The 12,882-nt window shown below is 47.7% G+C and overlaps 1 protein-coding gene across 4 annotated transcripts in view; it reads left to right on the top strand.

The window, feature by feature from the left end:
* Positions 1-12,882, top strand: part of csrnp3 (cysteine and serine rich nuclear protein 3) — a 101,591-nt gene that overhangs the window by 55,643 nt on the left and 33,066 nt on the right. For 3 of the 4 annotated variants that reach the window (XM_033024193.1, XM_033024192.1, XM_033024195.1), the window contains exon 3: positions 9,817-9,896. The gene's annotated coding sequence lies outside the window, so the exon portion shown is untranslated. Of the gene's footprint in view, positions 1-2,645; positions 2,695-9,816; positions 9,897-12,882 lie in introns of those variants that run through there. The other variant, XM_033024196.1, reaches the window with a different exon arrangement.

The raw sequence follows: 12,882 nt of genomic DNA, 5'->3' as shown, positions 1-12,882 counted from the left end.
GGTGTCCCGTCCCTGTCTGGGGGGCGGCCAGGGATGTCCGGATTGGTCCTGGTCTGGCGTGGCGCCGGCCCGTTCCGGTGACGGCCCAGGCTTGCAGCCGGCACGGAGACGAGGTGCTGGCTCCGGCTCGGTTCTGCGTGTACCCGCCGGGTTGAACGGTGGCCCTGGACTTGCGGGGCGCCAGCCCGTTGCGGTGGCGGCCAGGGGTTGCAGCCGGCGCGGAGAAAAAAGCGCTAGCTCCACTACACTGTGCTGGTGCCCTGTCAGTCCAGGGCTGTCGGTTAACCCGGCGGGACAGGCAGAGTTGAGCTGGCGTTGGCGTTTCTTCACCACGCTGGCTGTGGGCCTGGGCCGCTGCTGCGGCGGACTGGTGTCCCTTCGGTCCAGGGCTGTCGGTTACCCGGCAGGAGAGGCATAGTTGAGCTGGCATTGGCGTTTCTTAACCACGCTGGCTGTGGGCCTGGGCCGCCGCTGCGGCGGGCTGATGTCCCGTCGGTCCGGGGTCGCTCCGGGTGTCTCCGGCCGCCCCTGGACGGGAATGGGGCGCTCTGGGGGACGGGGATGGTCCAGTGGCAGTTCCGCGGCGCCGGAGGCCCGGGTTCGATCATGGCTGCGGATGAGGCGCGGGTCTGTGTGCATGCGGCGGCACGGTTGCTGGGGGTGTTTATCATGAGTGACCTTTGACAATCCCATGATTCCTTGTGTTTATTGGAATACCGAACTTGCTTATTATATCTGATTAAAATGATCATTCATATTCTCTGCAAGAACTCATTGACCTGAGAGGCTTTTTTGGAAACAGTTGCGCAAGGGTGGCCCAGTGGTTGCTACCTCACAGCGCCAGAGACCAGTGTTCGATCCTGACTATGGGTACTGTCTGTACGGAGTTTATACATTATCTCCATGACCACATGGGTTTTCTCCGGGAGCTCTGGTTTCCTCCCACACTCCAAAGATGTATGGGTTTATAGGTTAATTGGCTTAAGTAAAATTCCAAATTGTCCCTAGTGTGTGGGATAGTGCTAGTGTACAAGGTGATCGCTGGTTGGCGCAGACTCTGTGGGCCGAAGGGCCTGTTTCCGAGCTGCATCTCTGAAGTCTAGAGTAAGTTAACCATGTTCACTGTCGATCCTGGATCTGTTTCTGGGTTATTGAAAATTAGACAGTTTAGATCTTCTGAAGTCCTTCTGCGGATAGATAAACGCATTACAATCTGCTGACTATCACCGACCATCATCAAACATAGAACAGTACAGCACAGGAGTAGGTCTTTCAGCCCACAATGTTCTTGCCAACATGATGCCAAGATAAACGAATCTCCTCTACCTACACATAATCCATACCCCCTCCATATCCATGTGTCTATCTAAAAGCCTCTTCAACACCATTGCTATATCTGCCTTCACCACCACCCCTGACATGCGTTCCAGGCACTCAGCATCTTCTGTGTAAAACAAAAACTTGCCCCTCATAACTCCTTTAAATTTTGACCCTCTCACCTTAAAGCTAGACTTTAACATTTCCACCGTGGGGGGAAAAAAGTTCTGACTGTCCACCTTATCTGTAACTCTCATCTTTTTATTAACTGCTATAATGTCTCCCCATCAACCTCCGGTGTTCAAACGAAAACAATCTAAGTTTGCCCAACCTCTCCCAACAGCTAATACCCCCTAATCCAAGCACCAGTCTTGTAAACTTCCTCTGCACCGTCTCCAGTGCCTCCACATCCTTCCTGTAATGGAGCGACCAGAACTCAATGCAATACTCCAAATGCGACCTAACCAAAGTTCTGCAGAGCTGCAACGTGACATCGTGACTCCATACAAGGGCATATTGTTCATACCACTATTACCATTTCTTTGACATTGTATGACTATTTATTTTCAACAGTGTTTAATTGTCATATACTGTATACCAGCAATGGAACAATGAAATTCTTACTTGTTGCAGTTTAACAGGCCCATAAACAGAATCACACATGGATAAAGATATAATAATCAATAATACAATAAATTCATGACCATAATACAAGGTAACCAAGATAGTGCAAAATCTGAAGTTGGTAGAACAACCAAAGAAACAGCCCAGAGGGCAGCACAGCAGTGGAGTTGCTGCCGTGCAGCGCCAGAGACCAGGGTTCAATCCTGACTCTGGGTTCTGTCTGTACGGAGTTTGTACATTCTCCCCGTGACCGCGTGGGTTTTCTCCGGGTGCTCCGGTTTCCTCCCACACTCCAAAGACAAACAGGTTTGTAAGGTAATTGGCTTTGATAAATTGTCCCGAGTGTTTCGGATAGAGCTAGTGTAAGGGATGATCATTGGTCGGTTTGAACACAGTTAGCCGAAGGGCCTGTTTTCACACTGTATCTCTAAAGTCTAGAAGATCATAGTTGCTGAGGTTAGCGTTGTGCAGCATTCAAGAGCCTGATGGTTGCTGGAAGAAGCTATTCTTAACCGTGACCTCTTGTGATTTTTGAATTATGGAGGATTTTTTATTTTTGGTTCTACCTTACCCTAGTGCCTGGAGAACTGTAATATACACTTACCTGATCTCCCGGTTGCTAAACACTTTAATTCTCATTCCCATTCTCATAATTACCTTTCTGTCCTAGGTCTCCTCCATTGTCGGAGTGAGGCAAACGCAAATTGGAGGAACAGCATCTCATATTTCGCTTGGACAGCTTACAACCCAGTGGTATGATATTAATTTCTCTAACTTTAAGTAACTCCGGGATTCCTTTTCTCTCCATCCCTCCCCAAGTCGCACCAGCTTCTCATTTTCATCCAACAAATAGCAAACAATGGCCTGTTCACTTTATCAACGTTACTTTTTTGCATATCTTTCATTCATTGTTCTATATCTCTCTACATCATCGTCTATATCTCTCGTTTCCCTTTCCCGTGACTTTCAGTCTGAAGAAGGGTCTCCACCCGAAATGTCACCCATTCCTCTCCAGCGATTCTGCCTGTCCCGCTGAGTTACTCCAGCTTTTGGGTCAATAAACTGTAATATACATTGTGCTTTTGCAGATAAGGTAATGAGAAATGGAACATGGTCTGTGGCTCACATCAGACTTTCTGAAGCCATTAAATATTGTTTCAGGAATGTGTGAACAATATCAAATTGCACAGAAAGGATGTGTTACGTTATGCTTTTATAGATATTGCTCATAAGACTTTGGAGCATAATTAATGCATTCGGCCCATCCAGTCTATTAGAGTCATAGAGTGATACAGCGTGGAAACAGACCCTTCGGCCCAACTCGCCCACCAATGTGCCATCTACACCAGTCCTACTTGCCTGCACTTGGTCCAGATCCCTCCAAACCTGTCCTATCCATGCACCTGTCTAAACGATGGGATAGTCCCAGACTAAACTACCTCCTCTGGCAGCTTGTCCTAAACACCCACCAGCCTTTGTGTGAAAACGTTACCCCTCGGATTCCTATTAAATCTTTTCCCCGTCTCCTTGAACCTATGTCCTTTGGTCCTCGATTCCCCTACTCTGGGCAAAAGACTCTGTGCACCTACCCGATCTATTCCTCTCATATAATTTTGTATACCTCGATAAGATCTCCCCTCATCCTCCTGCGCTCCATGGAATAGAGACGCAGCCTACGCAACCTCTCCCGAGAGCTCACACCCTTTAGTCCTGGCAACATTCCCATAAATATTTTCTGAACCCTTTCAAGCTTGACAATATCTTTCCTACAACATGGTGCCCAGAACTGAACACAATATTCTAAATGCGACCTCACCAACGTCTTATTCAACTGCAACATGACCTCCCAACCTCTATACTCAATACTCAGACTGATGAAGGCCAAAGTGCCAAAAGCCTTTTTGACCACCTTATCTACCTGCAACTCGACCTTCAAGGAACCATGCACCTGTACTCCTAGATCCCCCTGGATTCCATGCAATCTAACCTTCCAGAGCAGCCTACCATGTGGAACCATGTTGAATGCCTTACTGAAGGCCATATACACAACATCTACAGCTCTGCCCTGATCAACCTTTTTGGTCACATCTTCAAAAAAATCAATCAGATTTGTGAGACAAAACCTCCCACATATAAAACCATGCTGCCCCGGAAGAGATCCTAATTATCCAGAAATCTGAATCCCTGAATCCTGCACCAGTCCTCATTCACCCATTCAGTTCCTCTATCTTCCTATTCTTACCTTCACTAGCACGAGGTACTGGAAGCTTAGTATACAAACTTAAAGCACATGGTATTGGGGGTTCAGTATTGATGTGGATAGAGAACTGTATGGCAGACAGGAAGCAAAGAGTATGAGTAAACGGGTCCTTTTCACACTGGCAGGCAGTGACTAGTGGGGTACCGCAAGGCTCAGTGCTGGGACCCCAGCTATTTACAATATATATTAATGATTTAGACGAGGGAATTGAATGCAACATCTCCAAATTTGCGGATGACACGAAGCTGGGGGACAGTGTTAGCTGTGAGGAGGATGCTCGGAGGCTGCAAGGTGACTTGGATAGGCTGGGTGAGTGGGCAAATGCATGGCAGATGCAGTATAATGTGGATAAAAGTGAGGTTATCCACTTTGGTGGCAAAAACAGGAAAGTAGATTATTATCTGAATGGTGGCCGATTAGGAAAAGGGGAGATGCAGCGAGACCTGGGTGTCATGGTACACCAGTTATTGAAAGTAGGCATGCAGGTGCAGCAGGCAGTGAAGAAAGCGAATGGTATGTTAGCATCATAGCAAAAGATCTGAGTATATGAGCAGGGAGGTTCGACTGCAGTTGTACAGGGTACTTGTGAGACCACACCTGGAGTATTGCGTACAGTTTTGGTCTCCTAGTCTGAGGAAAGACTTTCTTGCCACAGAGGGAGTACAGAGAAGGTTCACCAGACTGATTCCTGCGATGTCAGGACTTTCATATGAAGAAAGACTGGATAGACTCGGCTTGTACTCGCTAGAATTTAGAAGATTGAGGGGGGATCTTATAGAAACTTACAAAATTCTTAAGGGGTTGGACAGGCTAGATGCAGGAAGATTGTTCCCGATGTTGGGGAAGTCCAGAACAAGGGGTCACAGTTTAAGGATAGGGGGAAATCTTTTAGGACCGAGATGAGGAAAACATTTTTCACACAGAGAGTGGTGAATCTCTGGAATTCTCTGCCACAGAAGGTAGTTGAGGCCAGTTCATTGGCTATATTTAAGAGGGAGTTAGATGTGGCCCTTGTGGCTAAAGGGATCAGGGGGTATGGAGAGAAGGCAGGTACAGGATACTGAGTTGGATGATCAGCCATGATCATATTGAATGGCGGTGCAGGCTCAAAGGGCCGAATGGCCTACTCCTGCACCTATTTTCTATGTTTCTATGTTCTATGTAAGCAACCCTGAGATCACTACCCAGCAGGTCCTGCTTTTCAGTCTTCTACCCAATTCTGTAAATTCTTGTTACAAAACCTCCTCCCTCTTCCGACCTATATCATCTGTGCCAACACGCACAACGACCTCCGGTTGCTCCCCCTCACTCTTGAGGATGCCGTGCAGCCGCTTGGAGACGTCCTGGACCCTGGCACCAGGGAGGCAACACACCATCCTGGAGTCTCGCCTGCTGCCGCAGAATCTCCTATCCGCACCTCTGTCATTCAATCATGGCTGATCTAACTTTCCCTCTCAACCCCATCCTCCTGCCTTCTCCCCATAACCCCTGACACCGTTACTAATCAAGAACCCATTAATCTCCGCCTTAAAAATACCCAATGATTCGGCCTCCACAGCTGTCTGTGGCAATGAATTCCACAGATTCACCACCCTCTGGTTAAAGAAATTCAATAGACAATAGGTGCAGGAGTAGGCCATTCGGCCCTTCGAGCCAGCACTGCCATTCAATATGATCATGGCTGATCATCCCCAATCAGTACCCCATTCCTGCCTTCTCCCCATATCCCCTGACTCTGCTATTTTTAAGAGCCCTATCTAGCTCTTGAAAGCATCCAGAGAACCTGCCTCCACCGCCCTCTGAGGCAGAGAATTCCACAGACTCACCACTCTCTGTGAGAAAAAGTGTTTCCTCGTCTCCGTTCTAAATGGCTTACTCATTCTTAAACTGTGGCCCCTGGTTCTGGACTCCCCCAACATCGGGAACATGTTTCCTGCCTCTAACGTGTCCAAGCCCTTAACAATCTTATATTTCAATGAGATACCCTCTCATCCTTCTAAACTCCAGAGTGTACAAGCCCAGCTGCTCCATTCTCTCAGCATATGACAGTCCCGCCATCCCGGGAATTAACCTTGTAAACCTACGCTGCACTCCCTCAACAGCAAGAATGTCCTTCCTCAAATTAGGGGACCAAAACTGCACACAATACTCCAGGTGTGGTCTCACTAGGGCTCTGTACAACTGCAGAAGGACCTCTTTGCTCCTATATTTGATTCCTCTTGTTATAAAGGCCAACATGCCATTCGCTTTCTTCACTGCCTGCCGTACCTGCATGCTTACTTTCATAGACTGATGAACAACGACCCCCAGATCCCGTTGTACTTCCCCTTTTCCCAACATGACGCCATTTAGATAGAAATCTGCCTTCCTGTTTTTGCTACCAAAGTGGATAACCTCACATTTATCCGCATTAAACTTCATCTGCCATGCATCTGCCCACTCCCACCAACCTGTCCAAGTCACCCTGCATTCTCATAGCATCCTCCTCACAGTTCACACTGCCACTCAGCTTTGTGTCATCTGCAAATTTGCTAATGTTGCTTTGAATCCCTTCATCCAAATCATTGATGTATATTGTAAATAGCTGCAGTCCCAGCACTGAGCCTTCCGGTACCCCACTAGTCACTGCCTGCCATTCTGAAAGGGACCCGTTAATCCCTACTCTTTGTTTCCTGTTGTCTGCCAACCACTTCTCTATCCATGTCAGCACTCTACCCCCAATACCATGTGCCCTAATTTTGCCCACTAATCTCCTATGTGGGACCTTATCAAATGCTTTCTGAAATTCCTCGTCATCTCCAATCTAAGGGTACGTCCTTTTATTCTGAGGCTTTGCCCTCTGATTCTAGACTCTCCCACTAGTGGAAACATCCTCTCCACATCCGCACTATTTAGGCGCGAGATTTCCGTGTGGAACAAAAGCTACCGATGACTGCCCATTGTCCGATGGAAGCAGAGAACTATGCTGACAGCTGTGGACCCAAAGGACCTCGATGCTGACTGACACATTCAGACTGGAAATGATGTGCTCCAGACTTCACACTCATCCCCGCGGGAGCTCGCTGATGAACTCCCTCTTGGTCCTTGACATCTCCTGCATTCTTTCAGGCAGGCTGAGTAAAGACGATCACACCAAGCACATGTGTTTTGTTTTGTTTAGTTTAGAAAGATGAGGGGGGACCCTCATTGAAACTTACCGAATAGTGAAAGGCCTAGATAGATTGGATAAAAGGACCTATCGTTAGAACCACCCCCTCTCCATGTACCTTCCCCTGCAACCGCAGGAGATGCAACGCCTGTCCCGACACCTCCTCCTTCGACTCTGGCCAAGGACCCTGACAGTCCTTTCAGGTGAGGCAGAGGTTCACTTGCACATCCTCCAACCTCATCTACTGTATCCACCGTTCCAGGTGTGGACTCCTATAAATTGGCAAGACCAGACTGGGTGATCGTTTGGCGGAAAGCTTTGACCTACTTAATCTCCCAGTTGCCAAACACTTTAACTCCTCTTCCCATTTCCTATCTGTCCTGGGCCTTCTCCATTTTCAGAGTGAGGCCAAATGCAAATTGGAGGAACAGCACCTCATATTTTGCTTGCGCAGCTTACAACCCAGTTTGATAATTGATTTCTCTAACTTCAAGTAACCTTTGCATCTCCCCTCTCTCCGTCGCGCCCTTGCCCTACTTGTCGTACTAGTTTCACTGTCGTCCTGTTGAGTTTCACTGTCTGTATAACTCGTTATTACCTTCTCCACAGCCAACAATGGACCATTGTGGGCTCCACCTTTCCATGATCATTGTTGCGTTGTGCATCTTTCATGCCTTTGTTCTATGTGTCGTCTATATCACTCCTCTCCCTTTCCCTTGACTCTCAGTCTGAAGAAGGGTCTCGACCGGAAACGTCACCTATTCCTTTTCACCATAGATTCTGCCTGACCCGCTGTGTTACTCTAGCTTTTTGTGTCCTCCTAGAGGGAGTGGAAGCGAAAGTGGGATAACATCGAACTGATGTGAACGGGTGATCAATGATCAGCGTGCACTCAGTGGGCCGAAGGGCCTGCTTTCATGCTGTATGAGTAAACTAAACTAAACTAAACTACCGGAAGCATGAAGGAGATTGTTGATAGTTTGGCTTTTGGACGAAAGTTTATCAAAGTATTTTTTGTGAGTAACACCTGGCAGTGCCGATGTGTATGTGTGTGACGGAAGCAGATGGTGGCTGGTGTGAGCAGCAAAGCTAACCCATCACTGGGGGGCTGCCAAAATCTGCTTGTGAATCAGCAGCTGGCAAAGAGACGTAATACCGTGCCAGGCTGCTCCCTCTGGAGAGAGAGAGGGTGTATAAGGTTCTGGCACACAGAGGTCCAAGATCTCCAACAGGCTCTTCACGAGGAGAAGCTTGCTTGCAGTTGTAAACCTCCTCTGCACCTTCTGCAACAGCTCCACGTCCTTCCTGTAATGGGGCAACCAGAACTGCATGCAATGTTCTAAATGCGGCCTGACCAAAGTCCTATAAAGCTGCCATAAAGATTAGGCCATTCATTCCTCTTTCCTGTTCAGCTATTCAATAAGTTCTGACTGTCTACCCCATAAAGTCCACCCTATAAAGATTTAATAGGAACCCGAGGGGTAGCTTTTTTTTACACAAAGGGCGGTTGGTGTATGGAACGAGCTGCAGGAGCAGGTAATTGAGGCAGGTACTATGACAATGTTTAAGAAGCATTTAGACAGGTACTTGGATATATGATGGGTTTAGAGGGATATGAGCCAAACGCAGGCAGGTGAGACTAGTGTAGATGGAGCATGTTGGTCGGCCTGGACAAGTTGGGTAGAATGGCCTTGTTTCCACTCTGCATGTCTCTGTATGACTCTATCTATGGCTCTCATAATCCTACACACTTATTATACCAGGTCTTCACTTATCCTGCTGCAACCCTGAGAAAACAATCCAAATCTGTCCAACCTCTCCCTGTAGCTAATACTGTCAAATACAGGCATCATTTTGGTAAACCTCCTCTGCACCCTCTCCAAAGCCTCAGAAAATATTTCTGATAATTATTTGACGATGGCAAAGCTATAAAGAATCAAAATGAGTGAGTGAATCCCCACTTGTCAAAAAGTAGTCCATGTTTTTATCCTGAATTCTTTCATTTGTATGCTTCTAAAAAGCTTACACCTGTGCTGGAAATACTATTGCATCTCAACCTCAGTGCTTGTATGTAAAATGTGTGCCTCAGTTTAACTTGTTATAAGACTTAAATACACCCTGCCGTGAGCAGCAAGCCCCTTCCCTACCATCAGCTAACCTTCACCTCGAACATGACTTGCTTTAAGTGGCCATTACTCCTGCCCTGCTCGTTCCCTGCTGGGAACCAATTCAACCTTCATGTTTAAATCGCCATTTACCATTAAGATTTTAGCCTGCTCCCTGAAATGCAATGTCATAAATTGTACGTTTGGCAGATAATGGGTACTTTAAACAGCTTTGTACGGGCACAGTGAAAATAAAGTAACAGATGAGTAATATTATTGAAGCTTGAGATGTATTTACAAAGCAATCTGATCGCTGCTTAAATGTGGCAGCAGGCCAAGTAATATTTCAATTATTATTTTAGAAACAACAATGATAGAAGAATGAAAGCAGAAGAAATTGGAGGCTAACCAGGAAATTGCCATTGTTATAAAGATTTTCAAGGTGAGTACCTGTATTCATTTAAAAAAATATAGACGTCAAACCAGGGCAAGACAGACCTTCACGGTGAATGGCAATGGTCCTGGGGAGTGTTGTCGATCAAAGGGACCTTGGAGTTCAAGTACATAGTTCCCTGAAAGTGGCGTTGCAGGTTGAGTGGGTTGTCAAGAAGGCTTTTAGCAAACTGGCCTTTATCAGTTAGGGTATTGAGAATGGAAGTTAGGACGTGATGTTACATTTGTACAAGACATTTGGTGAGACCACACTTGAAGTATTATGTTCGGTTTTGGTCACCCTGTTATAAGATGGATGTTATATAGCTGGGTAGAGTGCAGAGAAGATTTACGGGGATGTTGCAATGGCTTGAGGGCCTGAGCTTATAGTGAGAGGTTGGGCAGACCAGGACTTTATTCCTTGCAGCACAGAAGGCTGAGGGGTAAAAGAGAATAAATTTCGTTTGATAGTAGACGGCCAATTGTTGTTTGTTTCCTCATTGCTTCAGGGGGGTTAATGTTGTGGGTATTGTGACGCTAACCACTTAACAGAGTTTGGTTTAGGAGCATACAAGGCAATAAAACATGGCTTAATTAAAAAAAATGTTGATAAAGAGTTGTTAAATTTGAATGTATTATGCTTTGGCAGCTTAAAAGGTCACGTATCAGGCACCTGCCTGATTTACAAGATAATATGTTTAATTTAAATTTGCTGTTGTTCCTAGTTGCCACCCTCAGCAACTTTCAACCTCACAGACGTGTACAATGTGTGCAGTACGTCAAACCTTTGCCTGTGGGAACAGCCCACCTTCCTAGCAGTAAGAATAACCCTTCATTAAAGCAAGCAGAAGCAAAGGAAAAATGAAAGCAAACCATACCTTTCCAGTCAACCTTTTCTTTCCATAAAACATTGTAAACCCTCGCATGTAAACAGCGAGACTTAAATATTTCACAGACTTTTTGTCAATTAGAAATGGCTCAGGAACTCCATCCTTAAACAAATCCTTTATCTATCATTAGATGCTTTTAGATGAGTAAGTTTAGATGTGTGAAATTTTTTAAATCTATTCTGCTATTTTGTGATCATTTCAGTATTTCTTAAGTTAATTGTGAATTAAAAAAAATTATACTAGACCAAGTGGGACCCGTTGGGTCCCGTCCCCCGGGGTGGGGGGGGGCGCGTTGTCATTCAGGAGGGATGTTCCCCGAACGCAATATTCGACCACTCACCCATAGCTCCCAACTGCGCAGGCGCGGCTGACGGGTTCCCGTTGTGACCATAGTAAGCAGGCCATTGCTGTGCAGGCTAAATTCCACCTGTTCCCCCGACGCAAGCCCTTCCCCCAACGCAATTTTGCACGCCACTCACGCATGAGCACCCCAACTGCGCAGGCGCAGCTCACTTCTCCTCATCATACCGACACTCCCTGTCTTCCTCTTCAACCCTCCCTCTTCATCCCTAGAAAGGGGGTGGGTGAAGGGGAGGGGTTGGCGTGAGGGAGGGGTGGCAGTGAGGTCAGGGGGGTCGGAGGGAGGGGGCATAGAGGTGATGGGGGCAGAAAGGGAGGGGGCAGAGGGAGGGGGGAGAGAGGGGGGGGGAGGCAGGAGGGGAGGGGGGCAGAGAGGGAGGGGGCGAGGGAGGGGGTAGAGAGGGAGGGTGGAGGAGGGGGTTAGGGAGGGGTACGGGTGAGGGAGGGTGAGGGAGAGGGTATAGGAGGGAGGGGGTAGAGAGAGGGGAAGGGAGCATAGAGAGGTAGAGGGCGAGGGATGGAGAGGGAGGGGGCAGAGCGGGGGGGGTAGAGAGGGAGAGGGCAAGGGAGGAGGGCTAGAGAGGGAGGGGTAGAGTGGGGGGGTAGATAGGGAGAGGGATGGGGTAGAGAGGGTGGGAGTGAGGCTAGATAGGGAGGGGGCTTCCTCCTCCACCCAAACCTCCCCCCCACCCCCATCTCCCTCTACCACCCCACGCCCCACCCCATCTCCGTCCTCCTCATTCCCCTCATCATTCTCCCATCACTCCCATTCCCTGCCCCAGGACCTACCCAGGTCTTGGAGCAGCGCCAGGGCCTGGAACTCGGCCTGCTTCTCGTATTCGGCACGGCCCTGATTTGGTTCCTGCAGTGGCTTTTTTTTTGGCCCCGGGCTCGGCTCTCACTAGCTTGAGCACCAGGCTCGGCTCCAGCAAGGGCCCGCGGCACCACCCTGGCCACCGGATGTTGGGCGTTGGGCGCCGGCAGTGGCCGTGACGCGAGTACGCTGGAGTGCCCCTCCCTCCCGGAGTGTCCCGTTCTGCCTTGCGAGTGCATTGTGACGTCACTCTGCGTTTTTTTCCGAAATGGGTGAGTTTTCTATTTTTTTTCTTTAACTTTAAACGATTAAATAGTGCGGAAATATAGGTGGGAATGCGACGGGAAGATGTTTATCGGCTCGATGTGAAAAATGTGAGTAGAATGTGTGAAAATGGGAAGGCTGTGGCCTAGCGCTTGGAAGAAAATAGGAAAATAGAAATTGCAGGGCTGCCAACAATGGGTGAGAGTTGGCAGTGAGAAATTGCGAGAGATCAAGCCCAAGGGAGCGCAGCAACCAAGGGGGTGGGAGGGGGGTGTTCCCTCTCCCATTGGTACTGAGCTTTTGCATTTTTCAGTTTGAAATTGTGCAATCTGGTGCATACTGTAACGATTCTTTAAACTTACACTTGAGTGCAATATTTATGCTTTAAATTGGATTAGCTATGAATAAGGTTAGGCTACATTACATTCCTAATTACATTCCACAGTAGAGCCAGACTCTGATCAACAGGTGCAGCACATGAATTATCTTAGTATATTCATGTATGGAAATCAGGTTATAATCAAACACTTGGCCCATGTTGACCAACCTGGGCTCACTGCACCCCTGGGTAATACTCCTGACCCTGACTCCAGTTGCATACCTTCTCTCATTCCTGACCCCGAGTCCAGCCTTACACCTACTACCTTCCCAATATTTAACTGAAGGAA

This window comes from Amblyraja radiata, chromosome 7 (genome assembly GCF_010909765.2).
Source record: "Amblyraja radiata isolate CabotCenter1 chromosome 7, sAmbRad1.1.pri, whole genome shotgun sequence".
In the NCBI taxonomy this organism is placed as follows: Eukaryota; Metazoa; Chordata; class Chondrichthyes; order Rajiformes; family Rajidae; genus Amblyraja; species Amblyraja radiata.
Note: the sequence above shows the minus strand (reverse complement) of the source record. Positions and strands in the feature narration are given on the sequence as shown.